Consider the following 15305-nt stretch of genomic DNA (forward strand, 5'->3'; position numbering starts at 1 on the left):
TCAAAGGCACAATCCTAGCACTGATAACAAATAAAGACATGTGATAAGAGTGTAAAGTGTATCTACACATGTGTAAAGAAAGATCGGATGTTATGACTACTAATCACCAAGAGATAGTTTCTCAGGCTAAGAACCGAGGTCGAAATCTAGCTAGCTGTCCGGACTTTACGAGAATTGTGAATGAGTTGGAGGTATTTCACAATTACTCGCGTTGTACATCAATGGCTTGCACCCTTCCTTGCTTATTACAATAAAAACAAAATGACTCTTTACATGACTCTTATTTACATTGACTCTCTTTATTTTTGGATAAGAGAGAACTATTTTCTTTACATGACACAAATGGAATTTGAATACTTGATTTTTTTTTTTTTTATTTTTTTGATTTTTTTTTTTTTTGATTTTTATATACATCGTTTTTTTTTTTTTTTTTTTTTTTTTTTTTTTTTGGAACAAGGAAACACTTTTGATACATAAGGAAAAAGAAACAAAAAATTACATGACACTTTGCAAGAGGTAGCCCTTTTTGATGCACCCAGTTAAATTCGATGGTTGTTTTTCTTAATGTAACCTCCACCTTCTATCCCAACCAACCAAAGAACAAGCTAGTCAAGTTTCGTTCAGTATTCTAAAGTGATTGGCAACTAAAACTTCCGATAGAACACCTCAAGGATGAGGCTATACATGTATTGGTAGATCGTGCGCGTGCAAGTTTCTTATCACTATGTGAATTGTGCTAGAATCAGGGGTGCCTAAATATCTAGACTAAGACTCCTAAAAATTACATATTTGCACAAGAGTCAACATTTCAAGGTAAATGAGCTCCATTTTTATGATTTTTTTTTTTTTTTTTTTTTTTTTTTTGATTTTTCATTTTTTCAAAAAGAGGGAGTTTTGTTTTCAATTATAGCATGTTATAAGGGTATATACTGATTATCACCCCTAAACCTAAATTAAACAGTGTCCTCAATGTTTAAATAGTGCAAAAGAAAGAACTGTACAGAAAAGGAAAAACATAAAATAAAATGGAACGTTCAACCTGGTTTATGTACAAGGGTGGACCAATCAGGACGCATAGACGGGATCCTCCAGATCGGTTGCCTCAATGTCAGGCGGAAGTGGTTCAAGGAACGGTTTCAATCGCTGCCCATTCACTTTGAAAATGTTCTTGTTGGAGACATCTTCAAGTTCCACAGCTCCATGAGGGAATACCGTGCGTACTAGGAACGGGCCGGTCCATCGGGACCGCAATTTTCCTGGAAAAAGATGCAGCCGAGAGTCGTATAACAAAACTTTCTGACCCGGTGTGAATGACTTGCGCAGAATACGCTTATCATGAAACAACTTCATCTTTTGCTTATACAGCTTGGCACTGTCATAAGCCTCATTCCTTAATTCTTCTAACTCATTGATTTGAAGTTTCCGTTGTGCACCCGCCTTGTCGAGAGAAAAGTTAAGTTTCTTGATAGCCCAGTAAGCTCGATGTTCTAATTCCACAGGAAGATGACATGGCTTTCCATACACCAGACGATAAGGGGACATGCCAATTGGTGTCTTATAAGCTGTTCTATAGGCCCACAAAGCATCATTCAATCTCAATGACCAATCTTTCCTTGACGGGTTGACCGTCTTCTCCAGAATGTGCTTAATTTCCCTATTAGAAACTTCTACTTGTCCGTTTGTCTGAGGGTGGTACGGAGTTGCAACCTTGTGGGTTATGCCATACTTGCGTACTAAAGACTCAAAGTACTTGTTACAGAAATGTGAACCACCGTCACTGATTATAGCTCTAGGGGTACCAAAACGTGAAAATATGTTCTCCTTCAGAAATGAGAGTACCACCTTGTGGTCATTCGTCTTGGTTGCAACAGCTTCAACCCACTTCGAAACGTAATCAACAACAACTAGGATGTATAATTTTCCTTCAGAAATAGGAAATGGACCCATAAAGTCGATCCCCCACACATCAAATAGCTCAACGATCAAAATCGGATTCAACGGCATCATGTTTCTCCTCGAGATACTTCCTAGTTTCTGACAGCGCTCACAAGCAATACAATACTCATGGCAGTCTTTAAACAGCGATGGCCAGTAAAACCCACACTGCAGGATCTTTGCAGCGGTCTTCTTGGCACTGAAATTCCCTCCACATGCTTGGTCATGACAGAAAGATATCACATCTTTCTGTTCCATGTCGGGTACACATCTCCTAATGATTTGGTCTCGGCAGTACTTAAACAAATATGGGTCGTCCCAAAGGAAATGTTTAACTTCAGCCAAGAACTTGGAGCGGTCTTGTCTCGACCAATGTGAGGGCATTCTACCTGTAGCAAGGTAGTTAACAATGTCGGCAAACCAAGGAAGGTTTGACACAGACATCAATTGTTCATCAGGGAATGATTCAATAATCAGCTCAGATTCATCAATAGACTCACTAATTAATCGGGACAAGTGATCATCAACCACATTCTCACAACCTTTCTTATCACGGATTTCGATGTCGAATTCCTGTAATAAGAGTATCCATCGAATAAGGCGAGCTTTAGCATCCTTCTTAGAAAGAAGATACTTCAAAGCCGCATGGTCAGTGTATATGATGATCTTAGATCCTATCAAATAAGATCTAAACTTGTCTAATGCAAATACCACGGCAAGTAACTCCTTCTCGGTAGTCGAATAGTTGAGTTGAGCATCATTAAGAGTTTTACTAGCATAGTATATTACATATGGTAGTCTATCAACACGCTGTCCTAAAACAGCGCCAACGGCATAATCAGAGGCATCACACATGAGTTCGAACGGTAGTTCCCAGTTGGGTGGTTGGACAATAGGAGATGAGGTGAGAAGAGTCTTGAGTTCTTCCCATGCCTTCACACAAGCAGCATCGAAGTTAAAGACAACATCTTTGACAAGTAGATTACACAAAGGTCTTGAGATTTGGCTAAAGTTTTTGATGAATCGCACAGCGTGACCTAAAAATGATCGAATCCCCTTCACAGAGTGGGGTTGTGGTAAATGTTGAATGAGGTCGACTTTAGCTTTATCTACTTCAATTCCTTTTTCCGAAACGATGTGTCCTAGAACTATGCCGGAGTTTACCATGAAGTGGCATTTTTCCCAGTTTAAAATCAGATTATTTTGCTTACATCTAGACAACACAAGGACCAGATGGTCCAAAAATTCATCAAAAGAGGAACCAAACACAGAGAAATCATCCATAAAGATCTCGAGAAAACTATCTATCATGTCTGAAAAAATGCTCATCATGCAACGCTGAAAAGTGGCAGGTGCATTACACAGCCCGAAGGGCATACGTCTAAAAGCAAATGTCCCAAATGGACACGTAAATGTAGTTTTTTCCTGATCTTCCGGTGCAATGTGAATTTGGTTATAACCGGAAAAGCCATCTAGAAAACAGTAGTGACTGTGTCCAGACACACGTTCTAGCATTTGGTCTATGAAGGGAAGGGGGAAGTGATATTTTCTTGTTACTGTGTTCAACTTCCTGTAGTCGATACATACTCGCCATCCTGTGGTTGTACGTGAAGGGAATAACTCATTCTTTTCGTTCCGAACTACAGTAATGCCTGACTTCTTAGGCACAACTTGAATGGGACTAACCCATTTACTATCTGAAATCGGATATATGATACCCGCATCAAGTAGCTTCAAGATCTCACTCTTAACAGCGTCTCTCATGTTAGGATTAAGTCTCCTTTGCATTTCCCTAGATGGTTTGGCATTCTCTTCAAGATTAATGTGGTGCATGCAAATGGTGGGACTTATCCCTTTGAGATCTGAGATGGTCCATCCTAAGGCTTCTTTCTGCTCCTTAAGTACTCCTAAAAGCTTGTTTTCCTGTTCTATGTTTAATCGTGAAGAAATGATAACAGGTAAAGTATCAGAAGGACCTAGAAATGCATACTTCAAAGTATCAGGTAATGGTTTCAATTCCTGCTTGGCCTTAGGAGACTCATCCGAAGATATAACAGACTTCTCAGAAAGTGGGAGTTGTTCCACTGTAGTCTGCCATTTAGTGATGTCCATTTGAGGTACAGATTCGAGCAAAGATTGGACTTCACCAATGTATTCATCATCATACAACTCCAAGTTAACATCTTCCAAACATGCTTGCAAGGGATCTTTCGACATAATGCCAGTCAATAAATCTTGTATCAAACTCTCAATCATATTGACCTCATGTACATCCTCATCATCAAGATTCACATGCTGTTGACTAACATTAAACACATTCATCTCTACAGTCATGTTTCCAAAAGACAGCTTCAACACTCCATTACGACAATTGATGATCGCATTAGACGTCGCCAAGAAAGGACGTCCTAAAATGACAGGAATGTGACTATCCGGGTTTTGTACAGGTTGAGTGTCTAAGACAATAAAGTCTACAGGAAAGTAGAACTTATCAACCTTAATCAAAACATCCTCAATTACACCTCGAGGGACTTTGACGGATCGGTCCGCCAATTGGAGAGTTATGGGTGTTGGCTTCAATTCTCCAAGACCTAACTGCGCATAAACAGAATATGGCAGGAGGTTCACACTTGCACCTAGATCTAATAAAGCTTTATTGACCATGTGGTTTCCTATAGTGCAAGAAATTGTTGGACAACCTGGGTCCCTAAACTTAGGTGGAGTTTTGTTCAGAATGATGGAACTCACCTGTTCAGCTAAGAAAGCACGTTTGTGCACATTAATCTTGCGCTTTTGAGTGCACAAGTCTTTGAGGAATTTGGCATATGCAGGGATTTGCTTAATTGCCTCAAGAAAAGGAATGTTGATGTTGACTCTTTTGAACAGTTCTAACATCTCATTGTAGTGGGTGCTTATCTGTTGGCGAACTAACCTCTGAGGATATGGAGCAACATGAGCATTAGGAGTTAGAGGGATATTCCCAACAGTGGGATTGTCGGCTTCACTAATGTGCTCAGGCTCCTTTTCTAAGTTGGAGGTGTTCTTTGGTGGTGCAGGCAATGATATGTTTGGCTCAGATTCATTTGATTGTGGTATGCCTACATTGTTCTCAACAATCTTACCACTTCGGAGAGTGGTGATGGAATGGACTTGATCGGGTGAGGTTTCATTGCAAGATGATGTGCCTGCTTGAAATATCCTCTTTGGATTTTGTTGGGGCTGGCTAGGAAGTTTACCCTTTTCTCTTGTATTCAGTGCATCGCAAATTTGACCCATCTGTAGTTCTAGAGCGGAGACTCGTTGATCAGTTGCTTTCTCATTTTTCATCAGATGTTGGGTCAACTGATTGATACTCTCTTCGATGCTAGACAATTTCTTGTCAGCAGTGTATTGAGGGTACGACTGCTGTTGAGGATTTTTAGGGTATTGATAGCCTTGATTGTTTTGATAGCTTTGAGTGGGTTGAGATGGTCCTCCTTGAATGGGTCCTTTAGACCATGAAAAATTGGGGTGGTTCCTCCATCCTGGGTTGTAGGTCTGTGAATAAGGGTTATGCTCTTGTTTTTGAAACATAGCATGTGCCTGTTCCAGCCTAGATTCTTGGAATGCATGCATTTCCGGACAATCACTGACCTGATGGTCAGAACCGTTACATATATCACAGATAGCCATTTCGACATGTTCACAGAAAGCAGTGGTAGAAGGTTTTACGTTTTTCTGAAGTTCTAACGCTTCTATTCTTCTTGCTAGTGCTGCCATTTTTGCATTTCCCTCAAAATCAGACTCAATTCTATGGACCTTATCTACAGGTGTAGTCTTTCTAGGTTCACGAATGGACTCCCACTGTTGAGTTTTTTCAGCAACTTCAATTAGGAAAGCCCAAGAGTCATCAGCACTTTTATCTGTGAAGAGTCCATTGCACATAGACTCTACAATTGTTCGGGTGGAGACATCTAAACCTTCATACAAAATTTGCACAAGTCTCCATTTTTCAAAACCATGATGGGGACACTTAAGCAACAATTCATTGAATCTCTCAAGATATCTAGCTAAGGTTTCACCTTCTAATTGTACAAAGCTGTTCAGACTTTGACGAATTGTCGCAGTCTTGTGATTAGGGAAGAACTTTTTGAAAAACTCTTTTGTGAGGTTGTCCCATGTCCTAATTGACTGTGGATGTAAAGCATACAGCCATGACTTGGCCTTTTCCTTCAAAGAGAAAGGGAATAGTCTCAATTTTAGGGTTTCGTCAGACATCTGAGTGAAACGTATAGTTCCACAAATCTCCTCGAATTCTCTCACGTGATGGTAAGGGTTTTCATTTTCAATTCCTCTAAACACGGGAAGCATTTGTATTGTGCTCGATTTTAGCTCATAATGACCAGTAGCTTCTGGTAAAACAATGCACGAGGGTTGACTTGTCCTTGTGGGATACATGTAATCCTTGAGACTACGGGGTTCTTCCATTATCTCAGGTTGGTCCGATGTGTTTTCCTCAGAAGATGTGGGTATGTCAATTGGGTCTATTGGATTGACTCTAATTAGTCGGTTTGATTGGTCTCTAAAGGTCACAACCATATCCTAATAAGATCATTGATCGATGAAATAACATCTAACAAGCCCACAGTCAATGAAAAAAACACGACCTAAAATTTGGTTTTGTTGGGTTTTGGTTTCACAATGGGTTTTGGTTTATAAAATGTAGAGCCCAAATTTTTGGTTTGAAAGGGTTAGAAACTTTGGTTTAAAATGGGTTTAGAAAATTTTTGGATTAATTGGGACAAAGCCCAACCAACTAAAAGGCTTTTGGTTCTTGGGTTCTTTGAAGAATTTTGGTGAGAAAAATCTTAACTCACGGCCCAACAGAATTTTGTTGCCTCTAAGCCCAACAGAATTGTTTTTGTAAGGTAAGGAGCCCAATGGATGGGATATAAACCTATAGTCCAAATTAAAGTGCAAGCCCACAAAAGAAAAGAAAAAATAACAAACAAATAATTACAAGCCCATAAAATAAAGAGAAAAAGAAAAAGAAAAATAAAAATTATTACAAGACCAAATATAAATACTTAAATACAAGCCCAAATAAATTTAATGAGGCCCAGTTGGGTTAGCTCATGGGTTAGGCTTACTTGATTTTTGGAGGGAAGCCCAAATTTGGGCTTTTTATCCCTTTTTGTTGCACTAGCCCAGTTGGGCTTGGATCTTCCTTAGCAACCTTAATCAACAGCTCAGCAGAATTGCACCAGCAGCTTCACAGCAGCAGCAAGCAGGAGGGAGCAGCAACAACAGCAACAGCAGCTTCACAGCAGCAGCAACAGCAGCTTCACAGCATCAGTAACAGCAGATTCACAGCAGCAGCAACAGTAGCAGCAAACAAGGAAGTTGCAGGTCAGGAACAAGCAAGATTAACAAGAAAGAAAACAGAAAACAAGCAAACCGCTACCGAGTCCCCGGCAGCGGCGCCAAAAACTTGGTAGCTCAAGGAATGAGACCTAAAAACTACAACCTATGTTTTACCTACAAGTATACAGGGTCTTGATGAAGATAAAATGTAAATAGAGGTTTGTCCACAGGGACTTGGAGGATTTGCTAAAGTTTTCTAAATTTCTAAAGTTATCTGAATTCAAAAGAAGGTACTAAGGCTTTTGATTCCACTACTTGACCCTAGGCTAAGGAAATTATGATGCAATGTATGTCTTGTTCTTTCATGAAAGACTACAATGAGGATTCTACTAACTATCCTAACCAAATTACCCCTAGCATCAGTTGTCTTTAATCAGCACAACTAATCACAGGCATTTAGCTCCTCTAGCTAGTTTAGCTTAAGGCAATCTCTCTAGTGGATTGAATTCTTGTCCAAAGACCTAGCTCCACTCCTAGTATCAGCTGTCTTCTAACAGCACAGGTGATCACAAGCAGGTATCCCAAATGGCTAAGCATTCATCCTAAGGAAATTCAGCTCAATAAAAGAACATACAAATACATTAACATTCCTAGCATATGATCAAGAGCTTCCTCTAAACCCTAGCAAGTGAATTAGAACATGGACATGCTTGTAATCATGATACTAACAGGTATAAACATGCTCCACATTACACAGCATACAATTCACATTCAACCTTTATGCATAAGAGAGATTCAACATGGATGAATTGAAAATGAATTTTGAAATTAATATTGAACTGCAAATATTGCTCGCTGGCTAGCCCAGAGATGCCGAATTTCACAACCCCTAACACCCTTTTATAGTTACAACAAAAAAAATTCCAAAATCCCCAAATCAGTGAAATTAGGGTCTGACAAAAAGTGAGATTAAATCACCTAATACATTGAAAACTACTCGAAAACTTTCACCCATGCCCCTAATTAGACGTACACTAACTTTCCCCCAAAAATCCCCAATTTATGAAATTAGGGTTTTACAAAAAATCCTTACCTAATCTCTGAAAACGACTGATAGCTCTCACCCATGCTTCCTTCTCGTCTGCTGATGCTACCCATGCCTTCGATTTATCCTCTAACCTCACCTATTTCATCAACTCCTAACCTAGGGTTCCTGTGAGATGAAACGATTAGGAGGTGATGTAATAAGTGGCTAGAAAAGTAGGTCTTGGTTGTTAGAAGTGATGATGGCTCGAGTGGTGGTGGTTGAGTGATTTGTGGGTTATGGTGGTGGTGATGGAGACAGCGTCGCTGTTGCAGAAGAGGGGAAGAAGGAGATGAACGAAGAGAGAAGGGGGTTGTTTGGTTTGGGTATAGATATTTAGTGCTCGGGTGTTGGGCGGTTGTAGCAAATTGGATGAACAGCGAGGATGAGCCGTGGGATGTGGAGATGATGGATCGATCTAACGACGAGATGGAAGGAAGCGAGGAGCGACCGTTGGATGCGAAAGTACAACGAAACTGACGGCTCAAGATGGAGTTAGGTGCTATAGTGTTTTTCAGGAGCTTCAGATTTTGATGCACTATGATGAAGCGACCGTAGGATGCTGAGATGATCCAATCTGACGGCTGAAGATGAATGCGGTTATGGATATTGGAAATGGGTTTGGGTGAGGGTTTTGGGCCTTGGGTATGCCAAGCCCATATCTTCTTTAAGAACAATTCTTCCTCTTCAATCCCACTTCTAGCCTTTTGGTCTTGTGCACAACATTCTTCACGGCTTCCTTGTGTAATTCCTCCCGGGTTTTCACTACTTTTCTGCTCTTTTCGCTCCGCTATTCATCCAAACTTTATTTATTACCTAAAAATGCAAAATTAATTAATAAAAATATTTATTCTTGAAAACAATGAAAATACAGAATATGGGATAAAATGTAGAATTAATGCACAAAAGATGAGTTAAATGCCAAGAAAAATATATAGAAATATGCACTTTTTAGCACTCATCAGTCATCCAAATATTTGCAATGAATAGCCGGGCCAATAAGCCTAATGATTTCCCTTTCGATTCAAGAAACAAGTTCATGAATGTACTTCCTTTAAAAAAAATGTAAAACATTGTTTCCTAGGATGACATCTTCACCAAACCCATTAACATAATCATAACAATATATACAATATTATGTCGATGTCATATCTACGAAGTTCAAAAGATAAGCGTTATACTTCGTAGTCTAATTCCATAATACTATGATCATACTATTATGGTCATGTCACATCACTAGAGTATTATACAATATGTATAGTATGTACAGCTTCACAGTTATGTTTTCAATATATCACGACTTGGAAGATACGTTAGGAATGAAACAGTTCAAGTCAATATTACTAACCTCAATTGAAATGATGATGTCGTCATTGTAGTTCGTTACTTCTTCACATTCTCCAGGTCTTCGGAGTAACACTTGTATGTCTCAATATTCCTAGACTTTCTAGTCTAACCTAAACGAAGTTGACTCTAGTATTTAACCAAGCGACTCTAGATGAGTTTTGATACTAAAATATGATAACCAAACTTGACATACCAACTGAAAAAGCGAGGGTATAACAACCACACCCAATAATTCGTTCGGAAATCTATATAGACTAACTCCAATATAATTCCGAGAGCACCGGCTTATAAAGCGAGCTCAATCAAGAAATATAACAAAGATATATCTCAATTTCTCAATATAATCTGCAATCGAACAGATAGAAATCTGTGAGCCCGCTTGATATGAGAAATAACTTGGATGGTAGCAAAGACCAATGACCAAGTGTCAATCAATTTATATCTACAACCAAAGGTCGGATTTACCAATTGATTGAACTACGCACAACCTGTGATATTTCATTTATATAAACAAATATAATGCGGGAAATAACACAGACACCAGAAGTTTTGCTAATGAGGAAACCGTAAATGCTGAAAAACCACGGGACCTAGTCCAGATTTGAACACCACACCGTATTAAGCCGCTACAGATACTAGCCTACTACAAGTTAACTTCGGACTGGAATGTGGTTGATCCCTAACCAAGTCTCACACCGATTAAGGTACAGTATCGTTCCTTACGCCTCTGAATCCCAGCAGGACTCTACGCACTTAATTCCCTTAGATGATCTTACCCACAACTAAGAGTTGCTACGACCCAAAGTCGAAGAGTTATAAAAGAATCTGTCTCCCATAAATAAGTCTATTCTGATAGATAATTCTATCTCCCACATAAGTACCTATGAAGTTTTTGTTCTGTCTTTTGATAAATCAAGGTGAACATGAACCAATTGATAATACGGTCTTATATTCCCGAAGAACAGCCTAGAAATATCAATCACCTCACAATAACTTAACTATATGGTAGTAGAAGAACTTATCACGGAATCACAAAGAACGAGACAAAGAGATTTGTGATTACTTTTTATATCTTACCTATCGGAGATAAATCTCGAAATAATCTTAGAGAATATAGTACTCAATACGATACAACGAGTAAGATCGGATCAGCAACTACAGAGAAAATAGTTGGGTCTGGTTTCATGAATCCCAAATTAAGTCTTCAAGTCGTTAACCTATAATGGTTTTGGAAAAACCTAGGTTAAAGGATAATCGACTCTAGTCGCAACTAGGACACAGGAAAGTGTCGGGATTATTTTTTCTAGTTGCTAGAGTTCTCCCTTATATAGTCTTTCAAATCAAGATTTGCTTTCAATCAAAGCTAAGATATCTTGGTAACAAAGCATTTAATATTCACCGTTAGATGAAAACCTGATTTAAGATTCAATCTAAGTCTGCTTAAAACCAAAGAAATATCTCTCCACCGTTGGATGTTTTTAGCTTGTTACACACAAATGAAATATACTTTCAGTTAGATATGGGTAATCGTACATAAACGTGTATATTGAGTTGGCTCAATAACAGTTAACCGAAGTTAGCCATATGAACACTTTTATCTTAACCACATTCATCTAACACTTCTAGATCAACTATGATGATCAATCAAACATGAAAGATAATCAAATGAATCTAATTCTGTTTCAAATAGAGTTGTTCAATTGTTCACTATTTCACATAAATACATATGAATCAATTGAATCAAAATAGGATTGATTCATGAGAATCAATTCATGAACGTTAAGCCACGGTTTGCAAAGATTGCATTCCTTAGTTCATAAATGTATTTGTTCATGGGTATGAAAATATACTTAACCTATTTTAGAACTTTAACCACTAAGTTTGCAAACGTATACGCAAACTATAGCTTCCGAACTTTGGTCTTGTCTAGTAGTTTGCAAACCGCTATGCATATTGTTGTCCCTGACCTTAACTCAGGTAGAACCGTTCGCATACTGGTATGCAAACTTGGTTCCCGGACTTTAACAGTTAAAACTGTTCGCATACTGGTATGCAGACAAGGTTTCCGGAACTGAATCATACCCCAACAGTTTGCCTACTAGTATGCATATTGTGTTGTATCCAGACAAAGGTTAATTTGTTCTAAACTCCCATTTCAATCATTGAAACATCCTTAGAAGACAACAGTAGCTGTCTCACACAAACTATTAGCTTATAAGTAATTTTTAAAGTGATTGAATGATCAATACGAAACATTCCGAGTCGACATCGAATGATTGTCTCATAAAAATCATGTAAGATGTTTCAAGGCGATTTTCACATGATCATCTTTTGACTAATTATTTAGTTTCCAACAAATAAATTGTTTCCAACTAAACTCGTCAAGAATCTGATGAACGTAGCTAAAGAAAAAAGCTTCCAACATATTTCGAGAAATAGATAACCGAGTTAAACTCAGCTCGAAATATCAAATGTGTACAATATAAAAGACTATATAGCTATACGAATTAGTCTCATTAGGAGATAGAATAGAATAAACTTCTGAATGATAGATAAGTTTTAGTTTTCACATACCTTTTGTGAGAAAAAGATTCATCTACCACACCATGATGGTTGCGAGAAGCTATATCTGAGATGACTTTCTTTTTAAAGCACTGCTCGGTTGAACCAACAAGTTTTACTATCTCAAGCTTGTTGTCAATGCCATGTGATCAAAAATATCTCGATTTCTAGTCTACTAAGTCAAGTTTCGGATAGGTTAGAATTATAGTTGATTAAGTTCCTCCAAGCTCTCCTCAGTAGAACTTCGTCTTCTATTGATGAACTCCGTGAAGTCTAAATCTCAACTACACATTCTATACTAATTCGAGACATAGCTATAAGTAGACTAGAAATCAAGCCTTATAGTTTTGATCACCTAAACTTGACAAATAATCTTGAGATAGCAACACTTGCGAGTTCTACTGAGCAATGCTCTAACACAAACACTTGGTGAGTTCAACCGAGCTATGCTCTAACAGACGATTTACAGTATTCTGATTATGTTCACTGGATAAAACAATAACCTTTCAGTTTACATTATGTTCATAGTCTCTATTACTTATTCCAAGTTTAATCAGCTTTCTTTGGTTACGGATAACAAATCTTAGTAATGCCTCCTTTTTGTGATGATTTTTAACAGTACTGAAAAGAATTTATCGAAGATTAAAGATATCAATCTTAGTATCCAAACAGTTTTGGTCAAGAAGATATGTGACTCCAGTACGAGATCAGATAGCTTTTTCAAAACATTTGACTTCCCTCAAATCTTCATATTCAGATTGGTTGATAGAATCATCACCATCTGAGATAACCTTACTCATAGCTTCTAAAATCTTAGCTTGAGTTCTGGTTTGAGGATGCATATTCTTGTATATACTCTGAAACTCAAGAGTCAAATACTTATACTAGACCATAAATTTATCACATACCAAACATAGGTATCAGACTTATATAGAGTGATTTCCAAGATAAGTACGACTAGATTCAAAAAGATTCTTATGTGCAGATTTTATTTCCTTCCACAGAGAATATGTAACCTTTTATTCATTCCGAATTTTGACAAAAGAAAATGAAAATGGTTCATCAGAATGAACATGTGTAAATGGAAAAAGTCTAGTAGGAGAAGATAAAATCCTCTGAAGAAGCAGACTCAAACAATTAACTTCAAACAATATTGTACATGAGTACATTATTTAACTCAATATCAAGATTATCTTGGTTATGTAACTATGCAAGATAAGTTACTGACCTCACTTAAGAAAATACAAAATGTATTCTCTATATTGAATAAGAGATTCTCGAAATGGTATGTGTAATAACTCTATATTGAATAAGAGATTCTGACAGGATTTCAGATTCCCGGTTACTTGTGTTGACTAACATCATATTCGATTGGACACTTCTTGAGGATGTACATTCCAGCACTTTTTAGTTAGTGTTGGGGTGAGGTAAATTTTTCTCACCAAGCATTGCTGGACAATCTTTTTTTATTGTCTTGAAGGATTAATCTTGAATCCTTGTACACCTTTTGTGAGAAAAAGATTCATCTACCACACCATGATGGTTGCGAGAACCTATATCTAGGATGACATTATTTTTAAAGCATTGCTCGGTTGAACCCACAAGTTTTACTATCTCAAGCTTATTGTCAATGCCATGTGATCAAAAATATCTCGATTTCTACTCTACTAAGTCAAGTTTCGGATAGGTTAGAATTATAGTTGAGTATTAGAATTATAGTTGATGAAGTTCCTCCAAGCTCTCCTCAGTAGAACTTCGTCTTCTATCGATGAACTCCGTGAAGTCTAAATCTCAACTACACATTCTATACTAATTCAAGACATAGCTATAAGTAGACTAGAAATCAAGACTTATAGTTTTGATCACCTAAACTTGAAAAATATGCTTGAGATAAAAACGCTTGGCGAGTTCTGCTGAGCAATGCTCTAACACAAACACTTGGTGAGTTCAACCCTATTACTTATTCCAAGTTTAATCAGCTTTCTTTGGTTACGGATAACAAATCTTAGTAATGCCGCCTTTTTGTGATGATCAGTACTGAAAAGAATTTATCTAAGATTAAAGATATCAATCTTAGTATCCAAACAGTTTTGGTCAAGAAGATATGTGACTCCAGTATGAGATCATATAGCTTTTTCTAAACATTTGACTTCGCTCAAATCCTCATATTCAGATTGGTTGATAGAATCATCACCATCTGAGACAACCTTACTCATAGCTTCTAAATCTTAGCTTGAGTTCTGGTTTGAGGATGCATATTCTTATATGTACTCTGAAACTCAAGAGTCAAATACTTATACTAGACCATAAATTTAGCACATACCAAACATAGGTATCAGACTTATATAGAGTGATTTCCAAGATAAGTCTGACTAGATTCAAAAAGATTCTTATGTGCAGATTTTATTTCCTTCCACAGAGAATATGTAACCTTTTATTCATTCCGAATTTTGACAAAAGAAAATGAAAATGGTTCATCAGAATGAACATGTGTAAATGGAAAAAGTCTAGTAGGAGAAGATAAAATCCTCTGAAGAAGCAGGCTCAAACAATTAACTTCAAACAATATTTTACATGAGTACATTAGTACATTATTTAACTCAATATCAAGATTATCTTGGTTACGTAACTATGCAAGATAGGTTACTGACCTCACTTAAGAAAATACAAAATGTATTCTCTATATTGAATAAGAGATTCTCGAAATGGTATGTGTAATAACTCTATATTGAATAAGAGATTCTGACAGGATTTCAGATTCCCGGTTACTTGTGTTGACTAACATCATATTCGATTGGACACTTCTTGAGGATGTACATTCCAACACTTTTTAGTTAGTGTTGGGATGAGGTAAATTTTTCTCACCAAGCATTGTTGGACAATCTTTTTTTATTGTCTTGAAGGATTAATCTTGAATCCTTGTACATCTTTTGTGAGAAAAAGATTCATCTACCACACCATGATGGTTGCGAGAACGTATATCTAGGATGAATTTCTTTTTAAAGCATTGCTCGGTTGAACTCACACACGTGAT

Source organism: Papaver somniferum, chromosome 10 (genome assembly GCF_003573695.1).
Source record: "Papaver somniferum cultivar HN1 chromosome 10, ASM357369v1, whole genome shotgun sequence".
In the NCBI taxonomy this organism is placed as follows: domain Eukaryota; kingdom Viridiplantae; phylum Streptophyta; class Magnoliopsida; order Ranunculales; family Papaveraceae; genus Papaver; species Papaver somniferum.